General features: G+C 42.5%; 1 pseudogene; it reads left to right on the top strand.

Moving 5' to 3' along the window:
- Positions 1-8,294: 8,294 nt before the first annotated feature.
- On the top strand, positions 8,295-8,990 carry Btf3-ps4 (basic transcription factor 3, pseudogene 4; annotated as a pseudogene).
- The last annotated feature ends 2,188 nt before the right edge of the window (positions 8,991-11,178 follow it).

Raw genomic sequence — 11,178 nt, 5'->3', positions numbered from 1 at the left:
ATGTGCTGACTAATTCTGCAGCAGCTTTCTCCATTAGTGCAGTGGCTAAATATAGCTGTTGACATGGTGTCTGATAAAAGCTAGTTAATTAAACAACATTTTTCATCCATTAATATTTCTATTGTTGACTGTTTAAACACAAACAGTATCACTACAGTAAAAGCAAATCAAAACAAGGGCATCCACATATTAGAATATGTTAGTATCGTTTTCAGCCATTTTTCTGTTACTACAGAAATGAAAGCTGCTGAGAAATGTCAGCAACATTTTTTTTTTCAAAATAATGTCAGACAGCACAGGCTGATGTTACCTTTATGGAATTATGGGAGCTGATGGAGGCCAGAGGGACCAACTAAGGTAGAGTCAACTAGGGCTTTAGTGGTTTGTACTTTGTGGGGTTAAATCTTGTATTATGTCCACACTGCTGCATGCAGACCTCTGCCCTACATATTTATGTTACAAATATGCCTAGGTCTGCTCAGCCTGGGGTAAAATGCCACGTAGAGGTGGCGGAATGTTAACAGCCTTTGAATTCTCAAGCATTAGAGAACTCATGGCTCAGTCCATCTGAACATAAATGGATGGAAATTAATTCTTGACTTGTTTTCTGGGGTGGAAAGATCTAGGCGTATGAATCACTTTGGGTCAAGATTCTGTCTATATTTGGGAATTGCTCAAGAGGTGCTTCTCTGTTAAGCCGTGGCATGAAATGACTATCAGTGAAAGGAGTCCATTTTTTTTCCTGTTGTTTCCCCAATAAAACTCAGCTCTTAGGGCATGCTGTTAATTGCTATGAATGCAAAAAAAAATATCAACTACCTTATTTCTGTGGCAGGAACGAAGGTACAAACAATAGACATTCTTTGTTGGTGCACCTGACATTGTTGAAAATGCTAGAGGTAAATGGTTTCATTTACTCCTTAGTGACTTCATGAAGGACATAGCCTGTTAGCGTGTTTTATTTGAAGAAGCAGAAGGTTCACTGGAGTAAAGGTTTGGAAGAGACCACAGAGCAATCAAAACAGGTTGCTGATATTTCAGGCCAGTCCTACCCCACTATACCTGAATGGATAGAATAGGAGAGGACATTTTAGTCCTAGACAGACATGATCCCCTATCTCTACCACTTTTGAAAAGTCAGTGATTAGTGATATGACCCATAATGAACACGTTCACCTCTGTTGGGGTGTGTCTGTATCAACTATTGTACTATTTCAAAGAATTGGGCAGTTCTCAAAACTAACACGTACTCATTTATCCATGTGTACACTCACCCTCAACCACCTGTCACCCAACCCTTTGTGAGTCACGCAAAAATCTTCCCCACAACCAAAAATTGGTGTCCTGTCTGATCCCTTCTATTCTTGTCTATTCCCAAGAAGTGATACTTGTGGCACTGATGCCTTCATTGGCACGTGTTAACTTTTGCAGAGTGTCACCTGACCACACAGGTGGATATAGACTGAAGCAGTCCCTCTGTTGTGCAGAAACCATCTCTTACAGATGGAACTTTCCTATACCCTGCTACTCAAGGTCCTTTCAGTGACAGCCTGTCTCCAAAGAATTGTCCCGGGTCTGAAAACTTGAACAGTACAGATTGACACACCATTGTGGAAGACTTGGGAAATGTAAAACATAACCTATATAATAGAATTCCAGGACCCCAATGGTTTCTAAAGCAGAAGAAAGCCACAGGCTATGGCCTGCAGGCCTTGTAAACCTCCCCGGTTGTTCCTATCTCCTATTTCATTTCCTACCCTCTCCCATGCCCTGTACACTTCCCACTTCCAAACTTTTTTCATTTATTTATTCGTTTATTTTTTCACTTCATTTCTGATCATAACCGCCCTTGTTCCCCTCCTCCCAGTCCCATCCTTACAAATTCCTCCCCAATTACTCCCTCAGAGAAGGGGAATCCCATCTTGGGTACCACCTGCCCTAGGACTTCCAGTTCCAGAAGGACTAAGTACCTCTTCTCCCACTGAGGTCCAACTAGACAGTCCAAGTAAGGAAGGGGATCCAATGGCAAGCAACAGAGTCAGAGAGAGCACCCGCTCCAATTGTTAAGGGACCCACATGAAGACCAAGCTTCATATCTGCTACAAATGTGTGGGGACCTAAGTCCAGCCCCTGCATGCTCTTTGGCTGGTGGTCCAGTCTCTGTGAGCCCCCATAGGCCCAGGTTAGTTGACTGTGTATGTTTTGTGGTGTCCTTGACCCCTCTCTGGCTTGCTCAATTCTATCCCTTACTCTTCCACAGGACTCCTTGAGCTCTGCTTGATGTTCGGCTGTGGGTCTCTGCATGTGTCTCCATCTGCTACTGGATGAAGCCTCTTAGGAGACAGTTATGTTACGTTCCTGTCTCCAAGCATAGCAGAGTGTCATTAATGGTCAGGGTTTGGCTGTCTCCCATGGTGTGAGTGTCAAGTTGGGCAGTCACTGATTGGCCATTCCCTCAGTTTCTGCTCCATCTTTCCCCCTGTGCATCTTGTATGCAGGACAAATTTTCGGTTGAACTTTTTATCGGCTGGTTGCTATCCTCCTCCCTCCACTGGAAGTCCTGCCTGGTATGGGTGGCTGCTTCAGGCTCCATATTACCGCATTGGTAGGAGTCTCAGCTAGGGTTCATCTCCATAGACTGTCCACAGTGTCCCAGGTCTCGAGCTAGTCCCAGAGATACCTCCCCCTAAGGATTTGCATTCTCTCTCCCAGCCCTCTCCACACACCTGATCCCCATCCCCACTGTTCCCCTCCTCACCCCCTCTCCCACTCAGTTCCCTCTCTCCATCCACCTCAGAGGACTATTTTATTTCCCCTTCTGAGTGAGATTCACACATCCTCCCTTGGGTCCTTTTTCTTAGTTTCTTTCAGTCTGTGGATTGTAGCCTTCACACTTTTGTCTTTTTTTTCCTAGCTACCTAGATCAATCCCCCCCAACACACACACACACACACACACACACACGCACGCACGCACGCACGCACGCACGCACGCACGTGCACACACACACACACACACACACACACACACACACACACACACCCTCATATGGCTCCTAAATTGTCATTGCCCTATCAAAATAACACTCCCAAAGCTGGGTCACACTCACCGTAGCCCATGTTTGAATCTTTTTTTTTTTTTATTAACTTGAGTATTTCTTATTTACATTTCGAATGTTATTCCCTTTCCCGGTTTCCAGGCAAACATCCCCCTCCCCCCTCCCCTTCCTTATGGGTGTTCCCCTCCCAACCCTCCCCCCATTGCCGCCCTCCCCCCATAATCTAGTTCACTGGGGGTTCAGTCTTAGCAGGACCCAGGGCTTCCCCTTCCACTGGTGATCTTACTAGGATATTCATTGCTACCTATGAGGTCAGAGTCCAGGGTCAGTCCATGTATAGTCTTTAGGTAGTGGCTTAGTCCCTGGAAGCTCTGGTTGCTTGGCATTGTTGTACATATGGGGTCTCGAGCCCCTTCAAGCTCTTCCAGTTCTTTCTCTGATTCCTTCAACGGGGGTCCTATTCTCAGTTCAGTGGTTTGCTGCTGGCATTCGCCTCTGTATTTGCTGTATTCTGGCTGTGTCTCTCAGGAGCGATCTACATCCGGCTCCTGTCGGCCTGCACTTCTTTGCTTCATCCATCTTGTCTAATTGGGTGGCTGTATATGTATGGGCCACATGTGGGGCAGGCTCTGAATGGGTGTTCCTTCTGTGTCTGTTTTAATCTTTGCCTCTCTATTCCCTGCCAAGGGTATTCTTGTTCCCCTTTTAAAGAAGGAGTGAAGCATTCACATTTTGATCATCCGTCTTGAGTTTCATGTGTTCTATGCATCTAGGGTAATTCAAGCATTTGGGCTAATAGCCACTTATCAATGAGTGCATACCATGTGTGTTTTTCTGTGATTGGGTTAGCTCACTCAGGATGATATTTTCCAGTCCCAACCATTTGTCTATGAATTTCATAAAGGCATTGTTTTTGATAGCTGAGTAATATTCCACTGTGTAGATGTACCACATTTTCTGTATCCATTCCTCTGTTGAAGGGCATCTGGGTTCTTTCCAGCTTCTGGCTATTATAAACAAGGCTGCTATGAACATAGTGGAGCACGTGTCTTTTTTTATATGTTGGGGCATCTTGTGGGTATATGCCCAAGAGAGGTATAGCTGGATCCTCAGGCAGTTCAATGTCCAATTTTCTGAGAAACCTCCAGACTGATTTCCAGAATGGTTTTACCAGTCTGCAATCCCACCAACAATGGAAGAGTGTTCCTCTTTCTCCACATCCTCGCCAGCATTTGTTGTCACCTGAGTTTTTGATCTTAGCCATTCTCACTGGTGTGAGGTGAAATCTCAGGGTTGTTTTGATTTGCATTTCCTTTATGACTAAAGTTGTTGAACATTTCTTTAGGTGTTTCTCAGCCATTCGGCATTCCTCAGCTGTGAATTCTTTGTTTAGTTCTGAACCCCATTTTTTAACAGGGTTATTTGTCTCCCTGCAGTCTAACTTCTTGAGTTCTTTGTATATTTTGGATATAAGGCCTCTATCTGTTGTAGGATTGGTAAAGATCTTTTTCCAATCTGTTGGTTGCCGTTTTTGTCCTAACCACAGTGTCCTTTGCCTTACGGAAGTTTGCAGTTTTATGAGATCCCATTTGTCGATTCTTGATCTTAGAGCATAAGCCATTGGTGTTTTGTTCAGAAAATTTTTTCCAGTGCCCATGTGTTCCAGATGCTGCCCTAGTTTTTCTTCTATTAGTTTGAGTGTATCTGGTTTGATGTGGAGGTCCTTGATCCACTCGGACTTAAGCTTTGTACAGGGTGATAACCATGTTTGAATCTTAATTCTAACTTCAACTTTCAGAAACAATCTGTTTCCTCTCTCCTACCAGTATGTTGCCTTGTAAGTGGGCTTGGTCTTTTGGGATTGCTGTACTACCCTAAGTACCTAGAATAGCACTTGCTATTGAGCTTACAGGTGCTCAAGCATGTATTTCTCTTGCTGTAGAGACACAGGGTCTCTCATATGGGACACAGGGTCTCCCACCAGCTAGATACATGCTCTACCACCTAACTGTAGCCATAGCCCCATCGCGGAAATATTTATTGACTAAATAGAGGGTTTCTTACTAGCCTGCTTGTAGGTTGGATAGACAAGTAAATCATAGATGTTTGAAAGAAGAGGAGAGATATGAAAGGAAGAAAAGTTTTACAAAGTCAGATTTAAGCTGGAAATGTAGGTTAAAATAATGTTTCATTGTGTATAGATGTGGCCGATCTTGATTACCTGTGGCTTTTTCAGAACTTCTGTCAATGAGTTACGTTTTAAAAAAAACAAAACCCTAAATGTATCCAGAAGAATGTCATCCAAGCAAGAAAATCCTTTGAAAATGTAAAATAATTAACCAGCCCTTCCTTAACTTTATCTGTTATATAAATAACATTCTTAGTGTCAGAGTTCAAACAAGTATTGAGAAATTGATAAGTAATTAGCTATTGACTAACGCTGAGCAGTAATGATGTCTCCAAACATCAGAGGGGGATTAATGAATCTGGTCTGGAGTCAGAGTCTCAGAGGCCTCCTGGGGCCATCATTTCAACTCCTGAATACAATGAGACAGAAGAGGGACCTCAGCAAACTGCAGCCTGGGACAGGCTGAAATGATTGAGGACTAGAGATAGTAAGAAAAAAATCACAAGTCCCAAGTTTTTATGTGAAACTACTTGATTTTTTAAAAATGTTGGCAACTAATTTCGCTATTTTTAAAACTAGCAGAATGGCCAAATGAAACATGTCTGCAGGCTGAACTTGGCTCCCAGACCCCTGCCCTGGCTTCTCAGATGCCTCCAGTCTGACAAGTTTCTTTTTTTAAGCTGGCACAAAATGTGGGTAAACATTTTAAAACTTCTGAGCAGCATAGAAACTTCTTTAAAACAACAGAAAATATTGTTTCAAGTAAAACTCATATTTATCCCACACTTGAATTTTAACCAGTATACAGATGTTTTAATAAAACTGCTTAGCCTTTATTTAAGCATAACAAAAAGGGAGCTGGAATTTTAAAGACAATCCTAGCTGGGACATTTTAAGGCCAAGATGAAGAAAAATGGAGGAGCAATCTCCCTAGTTGAGAGGTTGGTGTGAGTTCCTGTCTACTCCTGAAACCCAAATTAACTGAGAACAGTAACAGCTGAGTCCTGATCTTGGCTCTTGAGAACAATTTCATCTCATTGGATTCATTTTTTTTCAGCCCATTAAAAAAAGGGAGAGGTTAATACCAGCACCCAGGAATTTTCCAAGTCCTTAAGAAAAGGATTCGAATTCCAGCAAAACCCACTAACCCAGGGAGCACATTAAGTATCTAAAGTACTAGCAGACTCGTTCCAGGGACAGTCAACAGTTTACACTCACTTCTTTCTAATAGGATGGGGCTGGTTTGGCATTTTTATGATAATGTTAAATCCATTAGTGAACTCAATTGTTTCCACATTACCAAAACATACTAATGGGATAATTTCATTTTTGAAGCTTTATTACTGTGTGGGACATTGGAAAACATTGGAATCTCTGAGAACAATAACCTGAAAAGAGTAATGACTTTTGATTTTAAACTCCGAGGTTGACCACAGTGATTTCTTTAAAACAATACTCTTATTCCAAATACTAGAGTAACAATACAACAATCACATAAAATAATGAAATTGTTATTAATTATTATTATTCTTTTGGTGTAACAGAACAGATATAAAGCTTGTACTCTAAAAGTGCACTATATAGTGGGTATGCTCTTAATCCCAACACTTGGGAGGCACAGACAGGCAGATGTCTGTGAGTTCAAGACCAGCCTGGTCTAGAGCATAAGTTTCAGGACTCCAGAGGCACACAGAAAAACTCCATCTTGAAAAACCAAAAAAAAAAAAAGTACACTTTATTATAAAGAGATTAAAGACCCTAAACCAATTCAAAGGCATCTGAGTTCAAAGAGCAAAACTTTCACTAGTGTTAAGATGGGAACAACTTCGGAACTGACCTACAATTCAATATAACCGCTAGGAAATTTTCAATAACTTTCTTCTGTGGGCAGGCAAAGCAAATTCGCAAACATAGACAGAATTGCAAGGGCTATGAGAGGCACCAAGAGCAGCTGTATTCATAATGAGAGTAGAATGATGGCTGTCAGGGGATGGAGGAGAGAGATCTATTTACTAGTACATTGTCTGGCCTGACGAAAGGGGTCCTTTTCCTTTCGCTGCTGTGTCTGCAGCCATGAGCATGCTCAGGCTACAGAAGAAGCTTGCCTCTAGTGTCCTCTGCTGTGGTAAAAAGAAGGTCTGATTGGACCTCAATGAGACCAAAGAAATTGCCAATGCCAACTCCCGTCAGCAGATCAGGAAGCTGATCGAAGATGGCCTGATCATCCGGAAGCCTGTGACTGTCCGTCCATTCCCGGGCTCGATGCCTGAAGAACACCTTGGACCGACGGAAGGGCAGGCAAATGAGCATAGGGAAGAGGAAGGGTACTGCCAACGCTTGGATGCCTGAGAAGGTGACCTGGATGAGAAGGATGAGGATCCTGTGCCGGCTTCTCAGAGATAGCTGGAATCTAAGAAGATTGACCGCCATATATATCACACCCTGTATCTGAAGGTCAAAGGGAATGTATTCAAGAGCAAGAGGATTCTCATGGAGCACATCCACAAACTGAAGGCAGACAAGGCCCGCCAAGAAGCTACTGGCTGACCAGGCTGGGGCTTGCAGGTCTAAGACCAAGGAAGCACGAAAGCGCTGGGAGGAGCGCCTCTAAGCCAAGAAGGAGGGGATCAACAAGACTCTGTCCAAGGAGGAAGAGACCAAGAAATGAAGCTTCCCTCATGTCTGTACATTGTGGCCAGGCTGTGGCCTCACGTGGATCAGTCATTAAAATAAAACAAGCCTTTGTCCTTGAAAAAAAAAAGGCGTCCTAAAGTTGAGTTTTCATTGCTGCCGTTTTATGAATATGCTACTGAACTGCACCCTTGGAATGGTTAGAATGAAACATTTAGTTTCTCTATATTTTTTTCTAGAAATAGTTTTGACTAGCCAAGGAACTAAATAGATAATTCTCCAAAGAAAATAAGAAAGCATAAGCATATGAGAAGGTGTTTAACACCGCTAGTCAATAAGGAAACATGTATTAAAAGCACGAGCTCTAGCTGCCATCTTGTGTCCCCGCGTGTGTGCACCTTATCTCAGCTGCTCTGCCCAAGACTCCCAGATTATGAACCTTAGTTCCCCGCGCGGCCTCATTTCCACTCCGACAAGATGAAAGAAACGATCAGGAACCAGGAAAACTCGCCAAACTGCAGGCACAAGTGCGTATTGGTGGGAAAGGAAGTGCTCGTAGAAAGGTGGTTCCCAGAACAGCCACAGCAGACGATAAAAACACTTCGGTTCTCCTAAAAGAAGTTAGGGCTAAACAATGTCTCTGGTATTGAAGAGGTGGTTTACAAAGCAAGGAACAGTGATCCATTTTAACAACCCTATAGTTCAGGCGTCTCTGGCAGCAAACACCTTCTCCATGACAGGCCACGCCGAGACAAAGCAGCTGACAGAAATGCTTCCCAGCGTCCTCAACCAGCTTGGAGCAGACCGTCTGACCAGTCTGAGGAGACCGGCTGACGCTCTGCCCAATCTGTGGGTGATAAAGGCACCAGTTGCTACTGGAGAGGATGACGACGATAAAGTTCCAGATCTGGTGGAGAATTATGCTGAGGCTTCTAAGAACGAGGCGAACTGAACTGAAGCACCTTCTGAAGAAGTGACCCTTGCAGAAGCTACAACAGGAGCTGCTGTTTTATATCATGAGGGATTTTTAAAAAAATTTTGTTTATTATGGATCTGATAAAATCTAGATCTCTAATATTTTTAAGCCCAAGCCCCCCGGACACTGCAGCTCTTTTCAGTTTTTGCTTATGCCTAATTCATTCTTTACAGCAAAGTAAGATGAAGATGCCCGGGCATAAAGTGTGGAAAGGGTTAATAAAATTCTTTGCCTAATTAAAAAAAAAAAAAAAACCATGAGACTGTTCCGTACCCACTAAGATAGAACAAAAGACAAGCAGTGACTTTTGGGGAGAATGTAGAAATTGGAATTTGTGTGCTCTATTAGTGGAACTACAAGATGCTACAGCTGCTGTAGAAAACTGTATGGAGGGCCCTCAAAGAGGTGACCATGGGCCAGAAGTGGTGGCTTATTTCTGTAACTATTCAGTTATATAGTGAAACCCTGTCTCAAAACAAAATGTTGTCTATGGGGCTACTATATGAAGAATCGATTCTATGTCTAACTTCATAGATGCCATGAAAAGTGAAAAATAAGCCGGGTGAGGTAGCACATACCTTTAACTGCAGAACTTGGGAGGCAAAAGCAAGTAGATCTCTGAATTCAAGGTCAGTCTGGTGTACACAATGAGTTCCAGAACATTCAGAGCTAGACAAGGAGAACTTACCTCAATAAGAGAGAGAGAGAGAGAGAGAGAGAGAGAGAGAGAGAGAGAGAGAGAGAGAGAGAGAGAAGTGAAAATATAGCTGACAAAGTACTGCTGAAAGGAACATTGTTCATAATAGTTCCCAGGTGAAAATACGGTGCCTTTCAACTGATGAATAATTCGGTGTGGAATATGGATATGATTGGAGCAGTGTTCATTAGCACTGCACATTGTGGCACACACTTATAATCCCCAAACTAGGAAGATAGAAGCGGGAGGACAAAGTGTGCAGCCATTCTCAACTGCACAGCAAGTTCAAGGCCAGCATAGGTCACACGAGACCCTATCTCAAAACAATTAAATTAAAAGCCAATGATAAGCACGCTGGATGTGGATGGTGCCTCCTGAATTGTATCATTGGCTTCACTTCAGAACTGAAGACCTTCCAATGACCCCCAGCAGTCATAAATTCATTCGGGCAATCCTTAATTTCAATGTGAGTGGCACATCTGTACCTTACCCCACCAAGAAAGAAGATTTGAGAACAGGTCCCACCTTCAGCACATTACAAGTAAGCATAGTGATGGTCCTTAACATTAAACAGGGGCTTTGCATGCAATTTTACTGCTGACCATGAACTTGATTAAAATAATTTGACCAATCAAGAAATTAAAAGGGAATGACATACTGATACATATTGCCACATGGATAGAATATCTTTCCCATTGTACTAAGTGAAAGAAATTAATAAAGATCATATACATTTAAAATGGGATACATATACATTTTAAATTGGATAATTATATGGTATAGAAATATATCAAGGAAGCTGTTCAAATGTGGTGGGCTTCTTTCACACGTAAGGAAATTGAAACTCTCTCTATTTTCCAGACATTGAAAAATCACATACCTGTTGTCCACTGAGCACAGTGGTAGTAGAGTTGTCCTCTGACTTCTGTTTGTAAACCATGACATGTGTGTGCATACGCACATGCATACACAACACACACGGTAAATAAAAAGTTTAAATGCGAGTGAGGGCTGGCACACAAGCTTGACAACATAAGCTGAATCACCAAAAACACTGAGAAGAGCAAAAGAGAATTAGCTCCATGGAGTTGTGTCTTTTGACCTCCACACATGGCATGTGTGAATTCTCTCTCCGTCTCTCTCTCCGTCTCTCTCTCTCTCTCTCTCTCTCTCTCTCTCTCTCTCTCTCTCTACCTCTCTCCCTCTCTCATATGATAAATAAAAATAATTAAATATTTTTAAAACATGAGGAAAAATAATTTTCAAGCTAGCATTTCATTTTAGCTATAAAACTAATCAAGTATGAGGCAAGACATCATTTCAGAAATGCAAGGGGACTACTGATTTTTAAAATCTTTATTACTGGACCCACCTGAGGAGAATGAAGGACAAGGAGGCATGGCCAACATGTGAAGGGTCTGGGAGAGAGAGGCCCAGCTGGGCAGCCCTCTGGATCCAGAGCAGCCAAGATAAGATGTAAGATTATGGGGGCTTGCGGCAGTGGATAGATTAACTGCATGGAGGTTAGGAAGTGGCCCAGCCATTGAGTTGATTAAAGCACATCAAAATAGAAAAAAAATTACCAAACAAACCTACTTATATGGAATATAGGAACAAAGAGAAAAATCATTTTCCCAATAAGACAAATCTGACTATCCAAACAATAGTGACATCCTCTGCTTAGTAAG

The sequence above is a fragment of the Rattus norvegicus genome, chromosome X (assembly GCF_036323735.1).
Source record: "Rattus norvegicus strain BN/NHsdMcwi chromosome X, GRCr8, whole genome shotgun sequence".
NCBI lineage: Eukaryota > Metazoa > Chordata > Mammalia > Rodentia > Muridae > Rattus > Rattus norvegicus.
This window is presented reverse-complemented; position numbering and strand designations above follow the sequence as displayed.